This window comes from Podarcis muralis, chromosome 14 (assembly GCF_964188315.1).
Source record: "Podarcis muralis chromosome 14, rPodMur119.hap1.1, whole genome shotgun sequence".
Lineage (NCBI taxonomy): Eukaryota > Metazoa > Chordata > Lepidosauria > Squamata > Lacertidae > Podarcis > Podarcis muralis.
Window position 1 is genome coordinate 28,886,309 of NC_135668.1, and position 27,834 is coordinate 28,914,142.

General features: G+C 47.0%; 1 protein-coding gene across 3 annotated transcripts in view; it reads left to right on the forward strand.

Moving 5' to 3' along the window:
* GLCE (glucuronic acid epimerase) overlaps window positions 1-27,834 on the forward strand; it is a 59,577-nt gene that overhangs the window by 1,739 nt on the left and 30,004 nt on the right. The window contains exons 2-3 of one of the 3 annotated variants that reach the window (XM_028705605.2): window positions 10,945-11,132; window positions 19,446-19,520. The exons of 1 other annotated variant lie outside the window; for it this stretch is intronic. The gene's annotated coding sequence lies outside the window, so the exon portion shown is untranslated. The remainder of the gene's footprint in view (window positions 1-10,944; window positions 11,133-19,445; window positions 19,521-27,834) is intronic. One more of the 3 variants, XM_028705603.2, reaches the window with a different exon arrangement.

Consider the following 27,834-nt stretch of genomic DNA (forward strand, 5'->3'; position numbering starts at 1 on the left):
TGGGATGTTGATGCTCGCATCATTGTTAAACAGCTGGGTTTGTTGCTGGTGCATTGTGTGGCCTAAAGGATGAAAATTTAGCAACCCTGAGAAAGGTAATTAGCAAAGCATATGGAAGAATTTATGGTGCATTAGTAAACAGGAGTGCAGATAATTTGCAAGCCTGACTTAACTAGGTATGAAGTGATGCGCACTTTCTGGGGGTTGTTAACTTGCAATCTCCAAGGTTGCCCACCTGGTCAAAAGAGCAGCTCCTTTGTGTTTGTTTCACTGCTGTGCAGGTGTAGTCTGGGCTTGGGATCAAGTTTGTGAATAGCTCTTTGTGTGGTGCCAGCACCTGCGCTCTCAGGACCGAGGCAGCAAAGCGAACCTTGTGAAAAAATGGTGTTGCATGAGTTAGCTGGAGAGGAGCTGTTTGAAAAACAAAGGCAGCTCTCCTGGTCTTAATTTAGCACCTATTACCAAAAACGATGCCAAGTATTCTTTGGGGAGCCGTGGGTGTCACAATGTGGGGGGGGGGGATGTGGTTTTATAAAGAGGCGCTGCTGTCATTTGACGTAACCAGTGTTGGAAATGCTGTGAATGGTCTGTATTGTAGGTGACTGCAAGGTGTGCTTAGGTCTTGCGTCTTTCCAGACTCGTATGGGGAAAGTATTTCCGTGTAGGAATAAGAATTCTTAGAACTGGTATAGTGTGGCACAGTCTTCATCAACCTGGAGCCTTCCAGATGTTTTGGATGACAACTCCCATCAGATGCAGCTCAGCACATCCATATTCCCTTCAGAAGCAGCATCATACAGCTGTGTTGACTGGCAGTGTTAGAAACTCAGATAAATAAGCTAATTGCCAAATGGCACCTTAAACTTAAGTTATGGTCACCACAATGAAATGTCTAGGCACTTTTTTTTTTTCCTGTGGAATTTGTTATTATTTTTATATCACTTCGTATTTTAAAGAAGAAAATCTCAAAGCAAATAAAACAAATTCAAGCTTCAAGGAAAATATTTTAGACCCTTTTTAAAGTGACATTTTGCTTTCCCCATATTTATTTACCTACTTAGTTTATATAGCTGCCCCATGTCGGAAGTGCTCTAGGAAGCCAGTGTGGTGTAGTAGTTAGAGTGTTGCACTAGGATATTGGAGATCAGGTTTAAATCTCAATTCAGTCAGGAAACTCACTGGGTGACCTTGGGCCAGTCACAGCCTCTTAACCTACCTCAGGATCGTTGTAGGGATTAACTGGGGGGGGGGGAGGGGGGAACCATGTACTCCTTGGAGAAAAAGATGGGATATAAATGCAGTAAGTAAGCTCTTCTGCTTACCCAGGGTTGTCATATTTCAAAAAGTGAAAATCTGGACACAAAAGTTTTTGTTTTTATTTTAGTTTTAGCCAAAGTTGCTTTTTTCTTTCCTTTTTCAAAATCTCAAATTCAAATTTCTGACTGCTGTACTTTGGCTATGTCTGGATGTACGGCAGCCTTAGCTGAAAGGGCCAGCCAGATGGAGATGTCAGTCGCCAGCCCAGCAGTCGCCAGCCCAGCATCCAGAGATCCAGTTGCACCCATGACCATTGCAAAATGTGCCTGGCACCTAGCTAATTTCTAACATTGGTAATAACCAAGGTGCTGGCAGGGGAACCTTAAGAATCCCTAGCTGAAATCTTGCTTCTTGCATGTGCTTACTAGGTTTGAGAATAGTAATACCTACAGTACTTTTGAGGTCACATTTGATAATATACACAGAACACTTTCAGCATGTTCAACTGCTGTATAAATGCTAAGTACTATTAATAATGTGGCACCTATGTGTTGATGGCAGCGCATTATCATTCTGCACCAGAGAATCTCTGAATTTGGGCATTTGTGGCTTCTCAACACATGTGCACACAGCATGACTAATCAGAGGCAGTTTCATTAATATTTCTTACATGAAATTGCCTTTGCAATTTGAGAGCCAGTGTGGTGTAGTGGTTGCAGTGTTAGACCAGTGTTTCCCAACCGGTGTTCCGCGGCACAGGAGTGTGCCGTGAGACATCGGCGGGTGTGCCGCGAGATGCCTGGAGGGAGGCGGGCGAGTCGGCGGCGAGAGGCGGGGCGGCGGCGGCGAGGAGAGGCCGCGCCTCCTGCTGCTGCCTGGCGCTCCTCCTCGCAGCCGGCAGCGCTGCCTGGGCGCCTCCGCGCGACTCTGCCTCGCTGGGTTTGGTCTCCCAGCAGAGACGGGTCACACGCGCCCCTCCCTCCCTCCCTCAGCCTGCGCGGAGGGAGAGCCAGAGAGAGGCATCGCTCCTGCGCGCCGGGAGAGGGAGCAGCCGGAGCGATGCCCCTTGAAATCTTCGCCCTGCCTTCTTCTGGAGCGACGGAGAGCCTCTTAAAACTCGTCCGTCCGCTTCTCTCCCTGCCAAGAGGCGTCCAGCAAGCCGGCTTTGCCAGCGGAGCCAGCCTTGGAACAGACCCATCCGTCAAGCGGGGATTGTGCGTCCTCCTGGACAGAGTGTAAGCAACCGGGTTTAATTTGGGTTACGCGGAACTCCAGCGCTCAGGGCGGGAGTTTAGGAAATCCAATCGGGTGGCGCCGCTCTTCCTTGGGACCCCATGGGGAAACACTGGGGACCTACTTCTAAGCAAACGGGTCTACACGTCTCTCTGCCCCCCCCCCCTTTAACCTTTAGCTTCAAAGCCAGAGCAAACCGAGGCTAAATCCGTATTTACATAGGATAGCTTTCGTGCGTCCCTCCCGGCGTGACGCTGCGCGCTGACGTCACGGGGCGGGGCTTTAATGGTGGTGTGCCGCGAGATTTTTTTTCAGTAAACAGGTGTGCCGTTGCCCAAAAAAGTTTGGGAAACACTGTGTTAGACTATGACCTGGCAGACCAGAGTTCAAATCCCTGCTCGGCCACGAAGCTCGCTAGGTGACCCTGGGCCAGTCACTGCCTCTCCGCCTCACCTGCCTCACAGGGGGGTTGTGCAGATCAAATGAGGACTTGGAGAAAGAACCATCTATACCACCTTGAGCTCCTTGGAGAAGAAGGTGGGATATAAATGCAGTCAATAAATTTGCTTAAGCAGTTTGCTCACATATTGAGCGGCGCCCGAATACTTCTCGATGGTGGGAAGCACCGCCTGAGGAATTCAGGTCTCCTCTTCCTCCAGCCAAAATGGGTCAGTATTTCTGGAAATACTTGCTGCTGTGCTTTTCTTGCACAGCTGATTGATAAATGCAGGGCTTTGTCCTGGAGAGAATTGACAGCAAGCAGTCTATTCTCTTGTTGCTGGCTTGAGAACTGAACAAAGCACTTTAAGAAATATATAAAATTTTGTGCTAGGTGTGATGTTGTTTGCCGTGATGCTAGAATCCTGGCCGAAAAAGACAATCTCCTTTAACTAGGCATGATGTGAACAGTGGTTTGATAACTGATTTAGCCATTGATTGGCAGCAAATCATGCTTTTTATAGGATGAAGAAACAGCGCCACAATACCTGCATTATGATAAATGCGTTGTGATAGAATTGCACTGCCTTGTGGCACCCAACATTAACTCCAAGGTTCTCACCCCTGATGTTACAGCCCATCGTCCCCTATATTTCTGATTCAAGTCTTCCTGTGTTCACTTTGCAACACAGCCAAAACTACATCACCCTAACACAAGGGAGGCAGCACTGAAGACTCTGGTTAACCTCAAGGTTTCCTTAATAAGGAAAGTCTGTAAGGGGGAACCCCAAAACAGCAGCATAAGGCAGGGTAGACAATGTGAAGCCCTCCAGGTTGTTTGGACAACAGCGCTCATCAGGCTCAACCAGCACAGCCAGTGGGCAAGGATGATGGGAGATGTAGTCCAAAATCTCTGGAGGGCAGGACCACCTATGGCATAAGGACTCCATGACATGGAACGTTGGCTGACTGAGAGGGGAAAAGATGGGAACTGGGTGGGAGGGGGATGCAATGGAGTAGGCTGAAAAAAGGAGGAGAGAAGTTACCTGGATATTAAAAGGATAAAATGACTCCCTTTGTTGTCTAGGTAGGTGAACTCTTCCAGAGGTGGAAGTGAGAGCTACCTATAGACATGAGTGGACAAATCTAAATATTTTAATATAGCTTGGGCTGGGCATAGGGGTCAACCTTACAACTCAGAGCCTCCCAATAAGAACCAGCTCTGTTCCATGGGTATAGAATACTGACTGACTGTGGGGAGGAGCAGGGATGTAATGAGGCATGGGTCCCTGAACAAAATCATGGCATGCTGCAACGTTTTGTTGCAGGATCGAGCTTCACTTCTGTTGCCCCAGTGTGTGTAGTGCAGAGTCACTCCTTAGCAACCCTCCTTGTTCCCTCTACTGCACACAGACTCCATGACTGCCTTTTGACATTATTTATTATTGTTGTTACCATGATGATGATGTATTTATTTCCAATGAGTTCAAGGTGGCATACATGGTTCTCCGCCGCCTCCTTTAATCCCCACAACAACCCTGTGAGGTAGGTTAGGCTGAGAAGCAGTGACTGGCCCCCAAGATCACTCAAGTATGGCTTTGAACCTTGGTCTCCTAGGTTCTAGTCCAGCACTCTGATCACTGCACCACACCAGATCTCACTCTGCCTCTCATTCTGACCAGGTTGCTTGTATTTGAGTCACCCCCACCCAATAGTTCCCAAACTGCTTCTTTTTCCTTCTCACATCTTGAACCAATCCTTTTATGAGCCACACTTCTGTTTCTTGGCCTTCTGTGACACCTGATTCCCTCTTACCATTGTGGACCGCTCTCTCCAGTCATCTCTTTGTCTGGCTAACATAGACTGTGAGTTCTCTTCCACCCTCCACTGCAAGGCTTGTGTGTGTCTTACAATGTCTAGCACACGGTGCTGTATAAATGTTAAACTGCGGCAGCACTAGAAGGTTAGCAAATGGGCTTCTTAGTCTTTTAATCTGCACTCCGTTTTCTGCCCTTGGCGTGAGATGCGAGGCAAAATTAATGTACCAGCTTCCGTTTTTCTGGAGGAAAATACACACCAGTCGTGTTAACAGGTGTGTCTGGTGAAGCTTCAGTGGCTCCCTGATGTTTGCATTAATATTGCAGCCTCTGTGGACAAGCTGTAGGTTAGCTAAAGCACACAGCAGGGTTTAATAAGACGTGGTAGGAGAGAACTTTGCGCAGGCCATGGTGTTGTGCAGTTTATTTGCAGAGCTCAAAATTAGCCGAGGCCCTATAATGATTAGCAGCTGGCCGATAGCCCAGAAAGACGCACAGAGCCTGGATCTGGCAGCCCTTGGCAGTAATTTTCTGCAAGACAATTGTCCCTTAGCTCTTTTTATTATCGGATCGATTCTTTGACAATAGCACTTCTGTTTACAATGCTGATTCTATCAGGGTGCTTTCCGTAGTGTGGCCGGGTGTGACCTGGTTGCTCTCGTAGCTGCACATCTGTTTTCAAACCTGGCCACTTACCTTTCTCTTATTAGACTCCCCACCCCCTGCAACTCATCTGAGCTGAACGGAGTGTGGAGCTGTCCATTTGCAGGCAGACGGTTCTAGGTCATCCACTCTGCTGCAAACAGTATGCTGCACCCTCTAATCAATTTGGAGTCCTCTAGGCACTGGTGCAAACAAAGCCTTGCATGATGCAAAACAAGCAGAAGGGTTGGCTATACTGGACTGGATCAAGTGCCCATCAGGGTCAGCACTCTGCTTCCCAACAGTGTCTAGCTAAGGATACTCCTGGAGAACTCTCAAGGAGAGCATGATGGAGATAGGCACTTACTGTGAGTCCCTAATAAGGCTGGGCGATACCTGGTTTTCAACAGCATGATATGCCACCAGCTAAATATCACGATATACTGTACTGATATATCACCATGTCTGAAATAAGGATGGAATGATGTAGAGGCATTGGCTGGCTTCACTGTTTTCCCCACATTGTGATTTTTGCACCACGCGTGCATGCACACACCCTCCCCCATGACTTGCAATACATTGCCAGGTCAAAAATAATGAAACCAATATCACGATTTGGGACGATACCAGCCCTAGTCCCTAGCATCCATTGTGCAGGAGTGTACTACCTTGTATCTGGGAGTTCTGCCTTGCTATAGTGGCTAATTACTAGACTGCTCTTGTGCTTGAATCCTGCTTGTTGGTTTCCTACAGGCAGCAGGCCACTGTGAGAACATGATGCTGGACTAGATGGGCCATTGGCTTGATTGTAAAAAAAAACCCCTCAAAGAGGTTTACAAAAGATAAAACAATAAATCAAGACAAAACCACAACCCTGCTTTAGATTGATAAACTCACAGAGGAATCAGTTTGCTAGCTTCAGTTTTGTTCAGTAACCAGTCAAGAGAACCTGTGACCAACCAGATGTTGTTGTTCAAGGTACCAGGTGTGTTTTGCTGCTAGAGGGCTGCGTTCGGTTGGCAGTCTCAAGTTGTGTCAACCTGTTCTGCAGTAACTCTTCTTTTTGTAGTCATTATTATTTCTGCAGGAATAATAAGGTCAAACGAAAATCTGTGCAGAGAATGGAATTACAAACTAAGCCAAGTAGCAGAAATAATAAGTGATTACTTTTCTGGTGGATTTTCCTTTAGTGCAGTAAGCATGCCTAAGAATCTGTGCTAAAGATAGCCTTCCACAATCCTTTTGGATGGAGATAATACATATATTAATGATTGCAAGGATTATGTACGTGAGGAGCTTTGGGGGGGGGAATACAGGGAAACCAAATAAATTGGTTTATTTATACAGTGAGATCACAACTTACACACATTTAACTTGTGCGATTGCAACCTAGCACGGTAGAAGGCCAGCTGATTGAAATTGTGCAATTTAATTGCACACAAGGCAGAGAGCTGTTTTGTGTTGGGTGCAGAAAGAGCTTTTAACCTCTCTGGAGGTTCCAAGGGGAAGGGCCCTCTCTACAGGTTAGATAGCTTCCAGGGGCTTCCTCTTCTCTCCTCTAGAGGAGACGAACCAGCAAGAGAAGGGGACAGTGCTGGTGCGGTAGACAATGTTGATAAGCCCTCTTCCTCAGCCTTCTGGAAGTTCCAATCCTTCTAAACAAAGACAGTTTTTGGCACCTAACCAAACTCCCCAAAACAGCTTTAGCAAATAGCTTCTTGGTTATAATGCCTTAATGCTTCCCTTTCCCACTTCCCCTTTCTCCTTTCTGTTTAGTCCTATCCGGAAGTCTGTCTTATCCATCCTCCACATCTCAATCTATGGGACTAATCTCCTACTCTCTCCCCAGCATTGTCTTTGAATTGTAAGAAGCTTTTCTCCTTTTTAAGGCATAAATCTCCTCTTTATGTTACCTTCTCAGATGAGGATGCTTTTCCAAACAACATGCAAGGAGAATAAAACACGAGAACCATTTTCTTACCTCTGCGTTTTCCGCTCTCTTGCCAACAGAGAAGCGAAACCACTTTATTTCACAAGGAACAACTAGGCTTCATGGAATCGTAGGGTTGGAAGGGACCCCAAGGGCCATCTAGTTCAACCCCCTTCAGTGCAGGAATCTCGACTAAAGCATCCAAGACAGGTGGCCATCCAACCTCTGCTTGAACACCTCCAGTGAAGGAGAGTCCACAGCCTCCCGAGGGAGTTGGCTCCACTGCTGAACAGCTCTTACTGTTCTTCAGGTTAACTGCCTCTGAATTGTAAGCAAGAGCTGAACCTGCCCTCTTTCCCTGCCACAGATATTAAGGGACACCAACTCGCCTGGTTAAGGAAAGGTGATTCTGTGTAGATTTGTCATAATGAATGTGAATCTTGGCCAGACTGAACACTTTACGAATCTGCTTTCTTCCATATAAGTATTCTCAGAGCCGTTGAAAGAAGTGGTAAAGAGCATCACTTTTCCAGCAATCTCCTTCAGTCCCACATACAGTTCAAGGGATAATAAAGTAACTACCTCTCCACCTCAAGACCAAGGAGGGTTAGGGAGAGAGAGCGAGTAGGGGGAGCTTAGAGGCTTCTTGGACATCAAAAGGAGACTTCAAAGGTGCCGTTGCACCTGCAGAATCCACAGTTGTGGCCTTGGGCTCTGGATTTGAAGCAAGCAAAGATCATGCATTAGTCAGCTCTTGCAATTTCTCTTCATCTCCGTGCAACCAAGTGGTGACTGTTAGAAAGAGCTGCCTTGTTAGTGGAGCTTTGCTAGAGCCTTTCATTGAGGCTGGGTGACTTGTGGAAATTTGTTTGGGCCAGCCTTTATGGCGGCATGTCCTGCTGTCACACTTGCCCAAGCCCTGCTTTTTAATTGTAGATTCTTGGGACACCTTTATGCTTGGACAAAATTCATAACGCTATGTGATATCTTATGAAACTGAATGCCGGAAGATCCAAGGCAGACAAAATCCATGCAGCACATAGTTAAACTATGGAACTCACTTCCACAGGAGACAGTGATGGCCACCAACTTGTATGGCTTTGAAAGAGGATTAGACAAATTCACAGGAGGAAAAGGCTATCACTGATGACTAGCTATGATGGCTATGCTCTGCCCACAGCCATGCTTCTGAATAGCAGTTGTTGGAAACCACTATAGGGGAGAGTGTTCTTGTGGTCAAATTTTGCCACAGGCATCATGCTGGTGAGAACCAGATGCCAAACCAGATGGGCAATCTGCAGCAGGCCCCAATTATATTCTTACAAGCATGTGTTTCTGACTTCTGTATGCCTAGAGTTGCCACCTCATTATTATTAATATTAATTATTAGTATTTCTAACTATCAGGTAAGATTCAAACTCCTAATCTGCAGCAACCTCTTCTTTAGTATCCTGGGAATTCTTCACTGTGTTCTTGCCCCTCTAGCTACGGCAAACCCAAGAAGCTCCCTGGCTGGTACTCAAAAGAAGCGCTAAGCTCCATTCCAACACAGATGCTGCCGCAGCTTTTTATGAATTAAATAGTAACATGTCTGCGACGGGCTCGGACAGCTGGCTCCGGGCTTTAGTTGGGTTTGTGAAGCTGCCTTAGCAAGTGAGGAGGAGCGAACTCCCAGCCTGCCACGGGGGGCATGTCCTGTTGGTGCAATGATTAATGCACGATGGTGGATGCCAGCGCATCTTGAGTCCTAGGTGGCTGTGTAAAGTAGGTCAGCTATTTTTTAAGTCATGATTATTTTATCAATGTTCCTTTGTAAGGGGGGGGGGGATAATGTGTGTGTGTGTTTGTTTGAAAATGGCAACTTCATTAGCAATCAGGACAACAGCAGCGCTGCTTAAATGGGAAATGGGTGCTTTATTGTCACTCAGTTTCCACCTGTGCTATCCAAGCATTTATTTTATTTATTTGCTGCATTTAAAGCCCACCTATTCCTCTTAGGAGGGACTCGGGTGGCACTGTGGGTTAAACTACAGAGCCTAGGACTTGCTGATCGGAAGGTCGGCGGTTCGAATCCCCATGACGGGATGAGCTCCCGTTGCTCGGTCCCTGCTCCTGCCAACCTGGCAGTCTGAAAGCACGTCAAAGTGCAAGTAGATAAATAGGTACCACTCTGGCGGGAAGGTAAACGGCGTTTCCGTGTGCTGCTCTGGTTGGCCAGAAGCGGCTTAGACATGCCAGACACATGACCCGGAAGCTGTACGCCGGCTCCCTCGGCCAATAAAGCGAGATGAGCGCCACAACCCCAGAGTCGGTCACAACTGGACCTAATGGTCAGGCTCCTTTACTATTCCTCTTAGGGGTGCAAAGTGACATACCTGTTTTCCACACCCATGCACCCCACAACAACACTGAGAGGCAGTGACTGGCCCAAGGTCACAAAGTGAGCTTCATGGCCAAGTAGGGGTTTTAACCCTGGTCTCCCACATCCTAGTCCAGCACTCTAACCTGTACACCACACTGGCTTTCTGGCATTGTCCTGTTGTGATTGCAAGCACTGGCAACACTGAGGAGCTTGGCACTGAAGTCTTAGAATCACAGAATCATTCTTGTAGAGTTGGAAGGGACCACGAGGGTCATCTAGCCCCACCCCCTGCAATGCAGAAAACTTTTGCCCAACGTGGGACTCAAACCCACGACCTGGAGATTAAGAGTCTCATGCTCTGGCTGAGCTATCCATCATGAGCCATCTTACGCCTGTTTACTCGGAAGCAGGTCCCCACTGTGCACAGCATCAACCACAGTGAACATGGCCAATGGCTAGGGATGATGGGAGCTGGTAGTCCAGCAACACCTGGAGGACCATAGGTCCCCCACACCTGGTGCATAGGATTGCATCCTTAACCTCCAAAAGCCTTTGAACAAGTCAGTATTTATTATTATTAATTAGAGCCTCTGTATCCCATTATTCAGCCAGAAAAGTGGCTCCTGGTATGAGTTACATGCATAGTTTGTGAGAACAATACAGTCTCTACGCACCGGCTTAACAGTCTAAAAGACACAGCATACAAGGTGAGAGGGACAGGGAGGGAAGAGGGGGAGAAAATCAAACTCTGGTATCAGTCCTTAAAAGCTAAATGGTTCTTATAATCAGCAGGGATAGAAACAGTTCAGTGGCGAGAAGCCCAGCATGATTGAGTGGGCCTTTCAGTGGCACAGATGGAGGTCAGCCCTGCTTCCCATCCTTCCCATCAAAGGCAGCCTGCTGGGATGGCAGCTACCAGCTCCTTCCACCCCAACCCTCTGCCTCCGATTTTGGGAGGCTTTCTCGATTTTGGGAGACTTGGTCGCTGAATTTTCAGCAGGCAATTTCATTTTCTCACCCTGCCCTGAAACCTCCTCCTTCTGGGCTATGTTTAGAGGAGTGGTCCCCCCCCCCCCATTTGAGGCAGAAGACTCATTAAAAATGCAGCGTTTTCTAGGCCACGAAGCTCGCTGTTTTACTCTGGAATTAGGCTTCTCAAAGCAAATCCTTTTATCTGTTCCAGCTCAGCAGAACAAGGAACGTTGGATGCTCTCATATTTTGGGAGTGCTCAGGACTCTCTCCCCCCCACCCTCCGCTTTTTCAGATGGCAATGAGATTTGCTCAGCTTGGAGATCAGCTGATGCCTTGTCAGGCTTGGTATTTAAACTAGACAGCAGCCTGGCATCTGACTGGCTTCCACACCTCCTGCTTCTGTCTGTCATGTGTGAACCTGGACACATTTCCTGTTTAATGGATGCACTGCTTAAGTGATTAATTCTCGGAAGTGATTGGGTATGTTTCCATTCGTTTTCTTTCCCCAGACTCTGGAGGAAACAGGCTTTTCGGTTGTCTGCTCAAAACCTTTTATTCAGGGCTCAGTGCAGAGTTCTACATTTTATACTTTTGGTTCTTGTGGGTGTACCAGGGGGCTGAGGCATCTGCTTCATGGAGGAAGAGGGCTACCAATGGCTACTAGCGACAATGGCTATCCTCTGCCTCCACGGTTGGAGGCAGCAATACCAGTTGCTAGAAACTGCAGGAGAGAAGGGTGCTCTTCTGCTCAAATTCAAAATGAGCCACTTAGTCCAGCATCCTGCCCTTGAGACTGACCCAGAAACTCCAGCGGGTGCAGAATGCCACGGCGAGACTCCTTACGGGGTCCTCGCTGCGGGATCACATTCACCCAGTGCTATACCAGCTACAGGGATGCGGGTGGCACTGTGGGTTAAACCACAGAGCCTAGGATTTGCCAATCAGAAGGTCTGCGGTTCGAATCCCTGTGACGGGGTGAGCTCCCGTTGCTTGGTCCCTGCTCCTGCCAACCTAGCAGTTCGAAAGCATGCCAGTGCAAGTAGATAAATAGGTACCGCTCCGGCGGGAAGGTAAACAGCATTTCCGTGCGCTGCTCTGGTTCGCCAGAAGCAGCTTAGTCATGCTGGCCACATGACCCGGAAGCTATACGCCGACTCCCTCAGCCAATAAAGCGAGCTGAGCGTCGCAACCCCAGAGTCTGTCATGACTGCACCTAATGGTCAGGGGTCCCTTTACCTTTACCTTTATACCAGCTGCACTGGCTCCCGGTGGAGTGTAGCATGAGGTTTAAGGCTCTGGTTTTAACCTTTAAAGCCCTATATGGCCTAGGACCCTCGTACCTACGGGACCGCCTCTCCTGGTATGTCCCACGGAGGACCTTGCGGTCTTCAAACAAAAATATCTTGGAGGTCCCGGGCCACAGGGAGGTTAGGCTGGCCTCAGCCAGAGCCAGAGCTTTCTCGGCTGTGGCCCCGATCTGGTGGAGCGCTCTGTCACAGGAGACTAGGGCCCTGCGGGACTTGACATCTTTCCGCAGGGCCTGCAAGACAGAGCTGTTCCACCAGGCCTTTGGCCAAGGCACAGTCTGACCCCCTCCTTTGGTAATCCTCACAGACCTGTAGCTCAATGGTTGCTATGAATTTGATTTTGAATTGATTTTAAAATGAATTGATTTTAGAATGTTGTGTTACTTTTATTGTTGTTAGCCACTCTGAGCCCGGCTTTGGCTGGGGAGGGTGAGATATAAATAGACTATGTTGTACAGAATTTGTTGGGAGTGCACACACAAACACACACCCTCTTTAACTCTGTTGGCGGCCTCTTTATTTTAATACGTAAGCTGCCTTGGAGGAATTTTCATCTGGAAAGGTGGCATTGGGTTGTATTAGATCTGAGCCATGAATATTTGTACAGGGTTTTGCAGGAAATTCTGGAGATGGGCTTTATGGCTTCTTTGAATGCATAATCCTGGGCTGCAGAATGTAAACTCTCCCCCTGCCTCCGCCTCCTCTGTTCTAGAAGACATTAATGGGCTGGCCTTTAGCCTCTGCTAGCTTTTAAGAAGTTTGGAAGGTATTAGCTCCTCCAGTTCTTCTTAATTGTGTTACACTTTGAATTTCAAAAAAAATGCATTCTTTAAGTCTTAACTGAGACCCCGAGTTTCCATTTTAAAAAGTAAGTCTAGTCCTCCCAGGAAGGAAGTTGTGGGTTTTTTCTTAGTGATTTTTATGGTGCATTCTTACTATATTTGTTTTTTGATGAATTTTCCTTTTATCATTACTTAGCTTGAGGAACATTCTGTTGGAATGGCAGGATATAAATATTCTAAATAATCCATTGTGTGCCCTTGCATGCTGGCACGGAGCTTGGTAGATTCTACATTTTACTTCCTTGAAATAGCCTAGATGCATTTTCATGGCTAACGTCATTACTGAGTGTTAGCTCACGCGTACTAATTTAAAGCAGGTTGTATTTCAGTTGATTGCTTGAACAACCAGATAGCTCTGCTGTGCTATACTGCCCTGTTACAATTCTGGAGCCTTTCCAATCTGGGTTCAGGCCCAATTTTGAGACTGAGACAGCCTTGGACAGGTGGAGTGTGCCAGTTTCTGCTGGACCCTTCGATAGCTTGTTTTTTAAATGGCTCTTTGGTTGGCAACAGGGGGGCGGGGCGCAATAGCCCTGAGAAATGGGGAAGCAAATTTTGGACCCACACTAGAAGCTATAGCTGGTGCAAAATCTAGTTGCTTCATAGACCATTGCATTCCAGATCTGTATCATTTGCAATGGCTTCCTGTTCATTTCTGGCTTCTATTAAAAGCATTAGGAGAAGGAAATTTGGAGCACCTGCTTCCTCCCACATTGTTGTGTGTGGCCCTTATTCACATAATGTTTTACTTTGAAGATCAGTGTGGGGCACAGGCAGAGCCTGACCAGCCATAGGTGCCCTGCCGCCTCCACCAATCGTGAAGAAGTGCCGCCCATTTTGGGCATGTTCATGTCCATTTGGGGCAAGGTATCACCCCAAATCTATGCAATTTACCCAAAATGTGTTCTGATGGCAGTGCTGCTTCTCCAGTGTTGGGTGCAGCAAGGGCTCACAGAAATGGCAGGAGTAGGAGGGTGGCAGCACTTTTGGTTCAAGTGGTAAAATGGGAAACACCGCTCCAGGGCACAAGAATGGGTCTTTTGGTTGCCCTTTTTCTAGAGCCTTGGTATTGCATCCATTTAAACTTTCCTGTAAGCCATCTTCTGTGGTCTTATAAGAGCTAAAAGGGGAGCGGGATGTCATTTAAACAATTCTGCAGGTTTCTCCTCGTGCCTTAGCCTGGAATCCAAGCAGAATTAATGCTCCCTGAAAACTCATTGGCCATTTCATGAATTGTTCAAGAGCATGGGTAGGCAAATTAAGGCCCAGGGGCCGGATGTGGCCCCATCGCCTTCTAAATTCAACCTGCGGACGGTCCGGGAAGCAGCATGTTTTTACATGAGTAGAATGGGTGCTTTTATTTAAAATGCATCTCTGGGTTATTTGTGGGGCATAGGAATTCTTTCGTCCACCCCCCCAAAATATATATATAGTCCTGCCCCCCCACAAGGTCTGAGGGACAGTGGACGGGCCCCCTGCTGAAAAAGTTTGCTGATCCGTGCTCAAGAGGAACAATAATTACAACTCCTTGGGGTTGATATGATTCAACCATTAAGGGATGACAAGGAGTCTCTCCGCTAAGAACATAAGATGAGTGTGCTGGATCAGACCAGCGGTCCATCCAGTCCTGTTCTTATAGTAGCCCACCACAGTGATAGAAATTAGCCAGGCGCATTTTGTTTCTGGTGCTGGTCCAGTTGCGAATTTCTGGGCACCAGGTTGGCAACCACAGTTCAAAAACCTCTTCCTTACTCCATAGTTAATTCCATTTCCACTGTATATGTTTCTTCTCCTTGCATTCTCGGACAAGTGAATTGTTGTAAGAGCAAGCTGCAGTCAAGCAATGTAGTTGAGACCATAGAAACGTAGCGTTGGAATCATCTGACCCAAGCCCCCTGGTGAATAGACATTCCATTGGCAACCATAACCTAGATTTAAGCTGCTATTTGGCACCGTGTCTGAGTTTCTGACACTGCCCACCAAATGCCAACTATGGGAAACCTACAGGAAGGATCAGAGGGCAGTGGCAACTGGCATGTAGAGGCATAATGGCTCCAACTTGGAGGCTGGACATAGCCATTGTGGCTAGTAGTCACTAATAGCCATATGGACCCTGAATTTGTCTCTTCTTTTTCTTCTAAAGTCATCCAGGTTGGTGACTGTGACTGCCTACTCTTGGAGAGAGTTCCTGAGTTTAACTGTGCAGAGCGTTCAGCTTCATTGGATTGCCCTGAGTTTTAGCATTATGAAAGAGAGATTAATTTTTGTTTTTTGGCACTCCTATCATGTCTCCTTTGACTCTCAAAAGATCCCTTCCTCCTCCCGATTGGGCCCCCTTTTAAAGATCTTTGACATTTCTCTTCCAAATGGAGTGGTTTTAGGTTAGATGGGAAATGCAGGCGGAGGGAAAACAACTCCAGTTGCATTTTGCTGTACTGTATTAAAATTTAAAGTGCTTTTTGGGTTCTTACGGTTGGAAGGGTGCTAATTAATTCATGATTTCACTAACAGCTAAAGTGTTCGAAAAGTCAGCGTGTTTATAGTTTCTGAAATCTCATAGACTGTACGAAGTTGAGAGTCAATTGCAGCATGAAGTTGCAAGTGGGAAAAACTAGGTGAGGCTTTGGGGCACTTCAGTTTCTGACTTAAAATAAATACCGACCCGTGATTTGTTTTTAAAACTACGTTTCTGGATTGTGGGGAAAGAAGGTTGCTGGAGAATGTCTCCTCCGAGAAAGTAAAGTAAAGGAGCTGGATTTCTGGAAAGTGTCAGCTGTTTCTGAGAATGATGTATGTGCAGCTTTTAAAGCCATTTCTAACACATCTTGGAATGCCTCGCTTAAGTGTGATATATGCGGTGAACTCTTCTCTTAAAAGCCTTGTGCAACGTGGCATTCACACCAGTAACAGGCACGACCTCCATTTCAACTCCAGCTGATTTCAGGCACTCAGACAAAATGTCTTTTAATTATTGCGCTTTCTACCCTGGTGCTGGGGACATTTTGGCCCTCCCGATGTTGCTGGACTACAACTCCCATGATCCATGACCATTTTCTGTGCTTGCTAAGCCTGATGGGAGTTGTAGTCTGGCTGGCAGCATCTGGGAGTCCAGAGGTTCTCCACCCCTGCTCTGTACCAAATTGGGTTCCATGATGGATAAAAGGTGAGCTATTAATGTATGGAAATAAGACATTCTTTGAAAACTCCCACTGATACGTTTAATGTTCTTATCATAGCACTGTGTTTTCAGGTTATATGCTGCCTTGTGATGTTTTATATGAAAGCATGGCTTTAAAATATTAAAATAAATAAAAGTTTGCTGGGTTCGATCTGGCCCAAGGTTAAGCAGTGACTAGTACCAATTTAGGCAAACAAATTGGGGAGTAGTTTTTCCTATCACATGTCTGTAATTCCTGCATTTTAGGGGGTTGGTCTAGATGACCCTTTGTGACCCTTCCAATTCTACCATTCTATTATCCTATGTCCAAATCCACCCAAGCCTGCTTAACTTGTCTTTCCACAAGTCTTGTCTACTCTTATGAGTTTCTGACCCCTGCCTTACAGCTGGTCAACCAGAGCTGAGTATTGTAACAGTGGAAACATTTATTAACTCTCCCAACAATGTGTAGGAGCTACCTACTTTGGGCACTGGGGATCCAGATGGAATTTATCTTCAGATTTTGCCCCGAGTCTCCCATTGTTAACATGAGAATATAAAGAGCCTAGCCGAGGCATAAATGAAACCAGGGCTTACAAGATCAAGGAAAATGAATGTTCTTCTTGGTAGAGAAGCCATCTTTGCTGGATGAATATCCAAGCAATTATGAACTCTGCTTCTCCCTTTGATATATTTTTCATGGGTGCGAAAGCTACCTTCTACTTAGAAGATTTAATTGGATTCTGTCCATACAGACTGCTTGAAACTGAACTCTCTAGTTAAAAAGAAACATATCGTTGCCCGTGTAATAGAATAAAATAAAACCAATGTATTTCAAAGTAAGCTAAAACCAGTAACCTCCTGGCTTTATCTACGATGCTGTGATCTGATAAGTAGATCTTAATCTTTAGCTGCACAATTTATTGGGAACTTGGGTCCTTTGCAGGGCCTTTTAAACAGACGGGACGTGTGCAGGAGATGTTCCTGGCGGATTAGGGGCAGAGTTTTTCCATGTCCTGTCCCTTGCCTTGTAGATAAAAGGCTTTCCCTCTCTCTCTTGCAAAGTTTCTTCCTTCTAACAGAAAAACGCTGGGGACTGGACCAGCAGACTGAGTCACCCTTTGCTTCTGATGGCTTGAGCTTCATAAAGCGAATTGTGTTTCTTCTGGTCTCTGTGTGCGTATGTTCCGACAAAGCAAATCCTAAATTGGATTAGACCCGAAATGCTGCCTTTCCCCTCATTTTCAGGGAGAAATAGAATGGGCAGAATCAAGCTGAACATGGGGAAATTGTCCTCTTTCCTTTCCCAGTCTGCCACCGAGCCGTTAATGGAAACTGTCCAAGGGCACCTGAAGAATTATTTGCTTGAAGGCAGAGGGAGCCTAAAGGTTTTGATTCTAGTTGATTGGAGACATCTAGCTTAGTATTGTCAACTCTGGCTGGCAGCAACTCTCTAGGGTTTCAGACAAGGTTCTCTTGCATTTTCCTACCTGGAGATGCCAGGGAACATTTTGCATGCAATGCAGGCACTCTAGGACTGAGCTCCCCCCCCCAAAAAAGAGGGGGAGCCTTCAGGTGGGGAATATCTGTGGCCCGCCAGAGGTTTTTAGTCTCCTATCATTCCTAGCCAACCAGACTAGTGAGTGGTCAGCAATGCTGGAAGTTGGAGTCCATCACTATCTGGAGGGCCACAGATTAGCTATGGAATTCAGGTAATCTTGGCTTAAGGTGTCTTTTTTTGGGATGGTAGCAATTGATGATGTGCTTCTCTAGTGATGAATTTTTCACTGAAAGCTAAAGATGGTTGAAAGAATGGGAGCATGTTGGGGGAATGCTTTCTTAGGCAATGGAAAAAGGACTCTTTTTTAAAAAAAGTAACATCAATCACAATTGTGTGTCTTTGGGGAAGATGTTATACTGCTGGGCTGTAATCATTAAAAACCCACATATCAGTGTTTACAGCAGCTGAAGCCTCTTTTTCCTTGGTTCTGTTTCTTTGCTCCAAATTATATAAGAAATGCTGTAAAAAAACGTACAAAAAACAAACCACCAAACACTTGGTTGTGAGGATTTTTTTATTTTAATTTTAATAGCTGTAGCTTTTTCTTTTCTCCAGCCCTGGAAGAGAACCTTAACAATTTAATGGTGCCTGATGCACTAATAAAGATGCCTGCGTGGTTACGTTTAATCCTTTAAAGAGCAGAAAAGAACACTGAAGTTATCAGCATTCCAAAAGCAAGACACACAGACTTAAATATATGCAAAGCCTCGGAGAGGCTGGAGAAATGTACTGTGTTGCAGGAAGATCCTGACAGCCCCCTTGCATCTTTTTGCAAAGTGAGATCTGAATTATTAAAGCTGCCTTTGTTTATTAAATTGAGCCTCTAGCAAAAGGGTTAAAGCGGAGAAATGGCACATAGACTTGGACTATATTGGGCATAATTTTTAATGGGTGTTACACTTTGTGTGTGTGTGTGTGTCTATTACTACCTTAGGGATGTTTCAACAAGATGAGAAGAATGCATTTTGCATATTGGAAAATGGCAGCAATTTTGCCGCCTCGAGTGGGGCAAGATGGTGAAAAAAGACTTTAAAAAAAGAGGTTTTGTGAAAAATGTGCACACACCCACCCAGGTTTTTGGAATGAGGTTAATAAGTACAAAATGACATTACTGAAAGTTTGTTTTCCAGTTCTGTGCTACCTTAGATCATTGGGCTGCCTTCATTTTTCTGTAGTTTCAACACTGGAGCATGGAATTCTCTTTTTGCAGTCCACATTGTGACATATAATTTTTCCTCTCTGCTTTGCACACCCCACTTCAGTTTTTTGCCCTTGTGCCTTGAGAAATATGCAGATGATGGAAAATCTTGGCCATTGCAGGGGCAGAGGAAGGACCTCTCCTTTACTTGTGATCTGCAAACCAAACTTTTTCAGGCTCCATCTGTTCGTGTGCTCAGAAGTAGAAGAGATGAGGATAACTTGTTCCAAGAGCAGAGAGCTTGGCCCGACAGGCTTGTGCTAGTTTTTTCTTTGGTTTTTAAATCTCTCTTCCCCACCACCCACCCTTTTAAAAAAATAAAAAATGTAGAATTTTGAGTGGAACTCTATAACTGTTTATTTAAAGCAAGAATCCTTTAAATATGGTTGGGGGATTTGAATCCAGTGTCTCCCAAAACGTTTAATGAAAGCCCTGCCTTTTATGACACCACCGGGCAGCTGCTGGGATTAAATCTTCAATTAGGTAGGATTGTGGCAGGCCAAGCAGATTAAACTCCTTTGCAGCTGAAGCAGCTGCCTTGAGGAAATGACATTTATGCGCTTGATCCCTTTTTGAGTTCCCCGTGTCAAGCCTTGAAACATATCAGCGGGGCTGCCTTTGAGAGCAGAAGGGAGCCGCCGCTGCTGCTGCCGAGGAGGAGGAGTTGCAGACAGCAAAACACATATTCGGGGGATCTTAACTATCTTTATTTATTTTTATTCCCCCAGATGGTTACTGGAAACCTTCTTAAAAGCTTGGATTCAGAGATGCATTAGTGTTTAGAGGCCTCCTTTTGACTTAAGGTAAGATGGTCTTAATCAAATCATCCTTTGGCCGTCTCGGGTTTTTGTCTGAACTCCTCCCCCCCCCCCCCGCCAGACTGGACTGGAGATGCTCTGAAATCACATAGGATGGCCCCTCCTGCTGCTTGGCATTTAAACAGTTAATGTTCATTCCGTGTTAATAAAACTTTCCAGCTGCTTAGGTCATGTGGAGAAGGAGCTTGTGGTGGAAGCAAGGACAGGCTGATAATCCACACGGAGTTATAGTAGTGTGATGATACTATTGAGTTGGGGGTCTGTTGTGCATATAATTCAGAATCGCCTTGTTTGTTCAGTAAGCAGATTTGCAGCAGGGAGGGAGGGAGAGAAGCACAATTTGCAAAATGGCGCCCCCCCCCCCTTTTAACACATGCTAACTGGTGAAATTGACGGTCTAGGCAGGTAAGCAGCAATTACAGGTATGCTGCAACATGCAATTACTGATTTCCCTCTTGCGACCTGAGCACCTTCCTGAACTGACCGCTGCTTGTTCAGGTTCATAAGTGTTAACTGTCCAAAATCTCAGTTTAATTGCTGCAAGGCTAGCAATGGGATTGCAAGGTAATGTTCCCTTTTAAAAGTTGACAATTTCATAGGGCCATGCGTATTAAAATACCACCAAATTTAAACAAAATGAAACATAACAAAGCATGAAGATTCTTGAAAGCGTATGATCTTGATCTGTGATTACCATTTCTAGAGAATTAGTCGTCTTTGGCAGCTTTTTAACCACAGAGCTTAACTTGAGAGAACTGCTTATAATGGTGTGGAGGAACCTTCCCCACAAGAGTCTAGGAAGCGAAATTAAAGCACTGAACCTAGGCAGTGTGGTTTCAGATGTCAGTTCAATTCCCTTCCATGTTTATAGCTTAATAGGAGGATGGGGTTGGAAGCAGGAATTAGGACTGACGAAGAAACTCTTTAATCTAATGTCCCATATGATAGCCTTGTCATTTTCTGTTTAAAATCTCTGATATGTTTATTTTTCTTTTCAAAATGGAATATTATCATTTTTTAACAGGGCATTTTAAATAGTGACCTTGTGTGGGCAGAATCTACACACTTTCTGTGCCCTGTGGAGCTGTATAGCATTGCCAGATAACTTATGTTTTTAAATGTTCCAAATTCCTTATTTTCAAAAGGAGAAAAGTGTGATACATTTGTTCATCTTAACTGCTTGCCTAAAAAAGGAAGGTAATATATTGAAGTTTCTTCCTGGAAAAACAGTAAATCGTTGTTAGAACTAGAATCGTGGTGTTCGCCTGCATTCCATACCTGAACAATTCAGCCGGTATTTTGGAATTTTTCATCAGGTCCTTGCTATGTTCTTTGCGGAAGAATCTGTTTGGGTTCAGACTTAGCATAGTTCCAAAACATCAACGGATCATGGGCTTCATATTAACCTGCCGCAAACGAAGTTCCAGTATGTGTATTTAATCTGCAGACAAGCTCCCCCCTCTCTTCTGCTGTAGGTTTAAAATGCATCCTATAAGTGCATTTTGCAGCCTGCTTATGGAGCCTCAATTCTGAGGTGTCTTTTGTGGATGAAAGTGCTTGCTGATCTGAATTTCGAAGGTTGATGAAATTAAACTGCAGGAGGACTGATGGCAATCTACAGAGCTTTAATGTTATGGCATTATACATATTTAGAAGCGGATTGGATTGAATCCCACTGAGGGAAAGCAGTCTTATTCATAGACCCCTGTCCTGGGCATGCTTTTTTTTAAATAAAAAAGCCTGATGGATATGCTCAACATTATGATGAACGTGTTGCTTGCTGAAAATCATTTTGCTGTCAAAAGGACCATATCAGAGACTTGATTGCCTTAAGTGTAGTCTTGCGGGGCTTCTTTGAGGGTGGGGGGAAGAGAGAGGGGAGGGGAGGGATGATTGCAAAATCGCAATGCTTTGTGTAAACTGTTCTTGCCTTCATGAATTATTCATTTAACCCCCACCCCAAAGCATCAGACTGCTTGCTATATTGCAAAATTTAATACATCTTAAGTGACACTGAATTTGTTAATATGGTGAAGGACGAGAACACGGGCTAGTTAAAAATATCTGTGCCCAGCATGCAGCAGGGAAGAAGGGCTTGTTGACTTGAACTGAAAAGGGTATAAATATGTACTATATATGTGTGTGAGAGAGATACAGTGGTGCCTCGCAAGACGAAATTAATTCGTTCCGCAAGTTTTTTCTTCTTGCGAGTTTTTCGTCTTGCGAAGCACGGTTTCCCATAGGAATGCATTGAAAATCAATTAATGCGTTCCTAGGGAAACCGCCTTCAGACCAGGTCCGGGGACAGTCTGTCCCCCGACCTCTTCTGAAGGCTGGGGGGGGGGAACAAGGGCTTCTGAAGGCTGGGGGGGGCTGGGGGGGAACAAGGGCTTCGCTGCCGACCCCCAGCATTTTAAAATCTCACCGGGACACGGGGACTTAGCGCCCCGCTCGGGATGGCGGCACACATCTGCCTGCAGTCCCGGGACGGCAGACAGCTCTGCGCCGGCATCCAGAGCGGGGTGGGACTTAGCGCCCCGCTCGGGATGGTGGCGCAGATCTGCCTGCAGTCCCGGGACTGCAGGCAGCTTTGCGCGGCCATCTGTAGCGGGGCGGGCTTCGCCCCCGGCTCCCGATGGCCACGCAGAGCTGCGCTGATCCCGGGATGGCAGACAGCTCTGCGCGGCCATCCCGAGCGGGGCGGGACTTAGCGCCCCGCTTGGGATGGTGGCGCAGATCTGCCTGCAGTCCCGGGACTGCAGGCAGCTTTGCGCGGCCATCCCGAGCGGGGCGGGCTTCGCCCCGGCTCCCGATGGCCCGCAGAGCTGCGCTGATCCCGGGACGGTAGACAGCTCTGCGCCGCCATCCCGAGCGGGGCGGGACTTAGCGCCCCGCTCGGGATGGTGGCGCAGATCTGCCTGCAGTCCCGGGACGGCAGACAGCTCTGCGCTGGCATCCAGAGCGGGGCGGGACTTAGCGCCCCGCTCGGGATGGTGGCGCAGATCTGCCTGCAGTCCCGGGACTGCAGGCAGCTTTGCGCGGCCATCTGTAGCGGGGCGGGCTTCGCCCCCGGCTCCCGATGGCCGCAGAGCTGCGCTGATCCCGGCACGGCAGACAGCTCTGCGCCGCCATCCCGAGCGGAGCGGGACTTCTCTGCTGTCCCGGGGAGATTTTAAAATGCTGGGGGTCGGCAGCGAACGCTTCGCTCCCGCCCGCCAGCATTTTAAGATCGCCCGGGGCAGCGGAGAAGTCTCCGCTGTCCCGGGAAGGCAGGCGGGGGGGAGCAAAGACTTTTGCCCCCCGCCGGCCTTCAGAAGAGGTCCAGGACCTCTTCTGAAGGCCGGCTGTGGGCGAAAGTCTTTGCTCCCGACCGCCAGCAATTTAAAACAGGTCCCCGGAGATTTCCCTATGGGCTTTCGTCTTGCGAAGCAAGCCCATAGGGAAATTCGTCTTGCGAAGCGCCTCCGAAACAGAAAACCCTTTCGTCTTGCGGGTTTTCCGTCTTGCGAGGCATTCGTCTTGCGGGGTACCACTGTATATCTGCATGCCTAATATTTTTGCCACAAGCAAAAGGATAGATTGGGTGTTGTTCTTGAAAGCTTTGAGCAGACAACTTGGATGGCTTTAAAAGAGGATTGGACATGGCTACCCATGACTATTAGCCACAATGCTCTGCATCTATGATCAGAAGGGTTGTGCCTCTGAATGCCACTTCCTGGGAACTGGAGGTGGACAGAGTGCTGTTTGACTCATGGCTTTCCAAAGGCATCTGGGTGGCCACTGTGAGAACAGGATGCTGGACCAGACGTGCCTCTTTTAGCCTCGTTTTAGGCAAGGCCAGTGCTTCAGTGAAGCGAGGTGAATAAATTTGCCTAGGGGGGAAGATCCCATCCCTCCTGTTGTGCCATTGCCAGCTCTGCCAGGACTTTACCTGTGCCGCAGATCCCTTGCCCTCACTGCTGCTGCTGAGCCCCTGCCGCTGGCATGGCAGCAGCGTGAGCACAGCTGTGGGCAAGGGTGCAATTGTCGTTACAGGGCTGGCAGCAGGGAGGGAGCCCGGATCTACAGGGTGAGGGGGCTGGCGGGGAATTTTGCCTGCACTGTGAAGGCACCCCAGGCTGTCCCTGGTCTTACGTGATGGTACAAGTGCTTGATGGATTGGGGGGGTCAACACTGTCCCTATCAATGTGGTCAGACCACACCTGGAATACTGTGTCCAGTTCTGGATGCCACGGTTTAAGGAGGATATTGACAAGCTGGAACCGTGTGCAAATGAGGGTAAGAAGATCACAGGTCTGGAAACCAAGCCTTATGAGGAACTGTGGAAGGAGCTGGGTATGTTTAGCCTGGAGAAGAGGAGATTGAGAGGAGATAGGATACCCATTTTCAAATACAGTGGTACCTCGGGTTAAGTACTTAATTCTTTCCGGAGGTCCGTTCTTAACCTGAAACTGTTCTTAACCTGAAGCACCACTTTAGCTAATGGGGCCTTCTGCTGCTGCCACGCCACGGAGCACGAGTTCTGTTCCCATCCTGAAGCAAAGTTCTTAACCCGAGATACTATTTCTGGGTTAGCAGAGTCTGTAACCTGAAGCGTATGTAACCCAAGGTACCACTGTATATCAAGGGCTTTCACATGGAAGAGGGAACTAGCTTGTTTTCTCCTACTCTGGAGGGTAGGACTCAAACCAATGGCTTCCAAGATTTCAACGAAACATCAGGAAGAACTTTCTGACAGTAAGAGCTGTTTGACAGTGGAACAGGCTCCTTTGGGAGGTTGTGGACTTTCCTTCACTGCATGTTTTTAAGCAGAGGCTGGATGGCCACCTGTCCTGGGTGCCTTAGTTGAGATTCCTGCATTGCAAGGGGTTGGGCTAGATGACCCTATATGATCCTGTGTTTTCAGAGTACCACGCCCTCCATCCTTGATGTTGCATCCAAGTGCTCAGAAATGGGTCTCTTTGCCTCTTGGGTGCCTTCATGGTGCAGCTGCTACAGTCAGCCAGAGGCTTCTCATGGCGTGGGGTGCCATTCACAGACTTCTGTGTCAAATGGGGCTTAGGAAACAAGCAGCAGTTGATGTGCCAGCTTGCAGCTTGTCACTAGAATTGCCACTGGAGGGAAGGTTATCAAATGGCGTTTCTTCTGCCCCCAAATGCGTGGTGAAGAATCTTCACTGGATGTTTTTAGTTGTAGTTGCATTTCAGTGGTTAATCCACACTTTCCCGTGCACTGTGAAATCCATGCTTTGCTTAGGCTTGTGTGCAAGGGATGTATAAATCCCTTCCGATTGGCTCCAAAGCCCGGAACGTCCTGTGGGTGGGTTGGCTGGGTTGGCGCTTGACCTGTTTGATCCCCTTTTGGAGTTCCGAGATTCCAATCTTGGTGTCCCAATTAAAAATAGATTTATTGGAAGAATCTATTAGCATTGGTGGCATCAGTTTCTAAATAAGCTCGCCCACCTGTCACGAGAGCCGAGCAGACTGGTAACTGGGGAGTTGGCCTGGATAGGGAGGCTGTTTCACCAGGGAAAGCTGTGCTTTGAGTCGGGTGGCCAAGGGGTGGAAGAAGAAGAGGAGGAGTAGGAGGAGTTTGGATTTGATATCCCGCTTTATCACTACCCAAAGGTGTCTCAAAGCGGCTAACATTCTCCTTTCCCTTCCTCCCCCACAACAAACACTGTGAGGTGAGTGAGGCTGAGAGACTTCAGAGAAGTGTGACTAGCCCAAGGTTACCCAGCAGCTGCATGTGGAGGAGCGGAGACGCAAACCCGGTTCACCTGATTACGAGTCCACCCCTCTTAACCACTACACCACACTGGCACTCTGGACTAGGAGTCCGGCACAATCCTCCTTAAAAGGGAAGGATTTCACAAAGATAGGAATATAGGAAGCTTCCTTATTCCAAATCATGCCAGTGATTCATCAGATCTGTCTTATACCCGTGGTTCCCATGTGAGCAGTACTGACCCACAGGGATCACCCAGAGAGGCATGAAAAAGCAAGTGGGTAGTAGGGGGGCTCTGGAGGTGTGACCCTCTTAGTGCATTGTTCACTTTTTTACAATTGACCAAGCTAGAGCCTAGAGCGAAACACCTCCCTTGCTTCATATTTTAAGTTCAGTGCTGTTGGCAATTTCCAAGCTACAGTGTCTCCTCTGGTCACATTTGTTTCCATTCACAATTCTGAGTTTGTTGCAATTCACAGCGAGGTCACAAGATAGGGTAGTGGAGGAAGAACTAATTGAGCTACAAAATGACATTGAGCTGAAGCCAAGGTTTAAGAGTTTTGGTTGCAGAAGAGAAATTTCTGAATGCTATCCCGCACTATGGTCGGCGGTTAAGAAGCTCCTTGTTGCATTTCCAACATCGTATTTGATGAAATGTGGTTTTCGTGTGGTCATCCGACTTCTCTTCAAGCAAAGAAATCAGCTGCCAATTACTAAACATGGTGATTTAAGACTCCTGCTAAGTTACTTTAAACCAGACGTAGGGAAACCTTTATCACTTCAACAAGCCCATCCTGCACATTAAGAATTTACTGAATTAGTTACTAAATGTGGTATCTAAGATTCTTGCTAAATAACTGTCAGACTTGGAAATGCTGGTATCTCTTGATCAAGTTCATCAGTTTTGTTGAATTAAGTAAACCAAATACTTTCAACTGGATTTTAAATAGATGTGCAATTAATTGTTACTGTTCTGAATGGTATTGCGTTATTATCTTCTTAATGGGTTGTGCCAAACACTATTATGAATGATGTTTTTATAGCGAAGGGCAGGAGCTGTTTATGGAACCAAGGGTGACGGGGTTGCCATTAACAGTTTGGGAACCACTGGTCTACACTAAAGGACAGCGGCTTTTCAAGATTTCGGGCAGGAAGCAGTCTTATCCCTACCTGTTGATGCTGGAGATTGAACCTCTGCCACTGAGCTGCAGGTAGATGCAGAGGGGGAGAATAGATAGGTGCAGGTGAAACAGTATTGGCGATGTCTGAACAAGCACAGGCCAAGGAGTTAGCAGTGTGCCAAGAAGAAGTGTGCTGTATGGGGCAAAAGCAATTGGCAGTTGTCAACCTCACCAGCCCTATAAATTTAAACCAGTATCATACCACTCTAAACAGCCATGGCTTCCCCCTATATAGGATCCTAGGAACTGTAGTTTGGTAAAGATGTTGAGAGTTGTTGTGAAGCCCCTGTTCCCCTCACAAGAGTGACAATTCCCAGAGTGGTTTAACAATCAGTCCTCTTCCCTAGAAAACTCTTGAGAACTGTAGCTCTGAGAAGGGGGGAATAGTGCCCTGCTAACTACTCTCAGCATAAGATAGTCCAGAGAATTGCAGAGCTGAGGCTCGTATCCAAGGGCTCAGCTTCTGTTTCCAGCAACCCCTCACTCTTCTTCTCACTTTCCGCTTCCTACAATGTGGAAATCCTGCTTCTCGCCCTGCCACACTCTTTAAAAACTGTTGTTTCTTTTCCAGGCTTGCAGATCGACTCTTTGCAAACGGCTTAGAACACATCGCTCATTTTCTTTCCTTCGGCATAAAAAACAAGTCTAAGCAAGACTGTTCCAACATGCGTGCCTGGAAATTTCCACAGAGACTAACTCGTTGTCTTGCCTCATGGCTTTAGCTCAGCAGTTTCCCTGGGAAGGTGGGAGCCTGTCTGGATTTGCAGGGGCAGCGTCCAGGCTGACGCTCCTCCTGCAGTTCTTCTGGAAACTGCCACGCTGCTATATTTCTGGGCCCTGCTATAGGAACGAGAGAGATTCTTAACACAAAGACCCTGAAAAGAGCAGTATTTGAATTGGGGTAAAGAATCCTGTCTTGGTAATGTAAGGCAGCGCTGCTTCTCTGGGATGAATGGAAGTTCTTGCCGTTAGTCAGAGACTGGTGTGAGGACCGAAGTCCTGTGCATTATCAGCCCAGATAATGGGGGCACCTAATAGTTCAGGCTGCCAATCAGAAGGTTGGTGATTCGAATCCCCGCCATGGGGTGAACTCCCGTTGCTCAGTCCCAGCTCCTGCCAACCTAGCAGTTCGAAAGTACGTCAAAGTGCAAGTAGATAAATAGGTACCGCTCCGGCGGGAAGGTAAACGGTGTTTCCATGCGCCTCTCTGGTTCGCCAGAAGTGGCTGGCCACATGACCCGGAAGCTGTACGCCGGCTCCCTCGGCTAATAAAGCGAGATGAGCACCGCAACCCCAGAGTCAGCCACGACTGGACCTAATGGTCAGGGGTCCCTTTACCTTTACCTTTAATAGTTCAGGCGCTTATAAGAATGGAGGCCCTGTTGTAATGC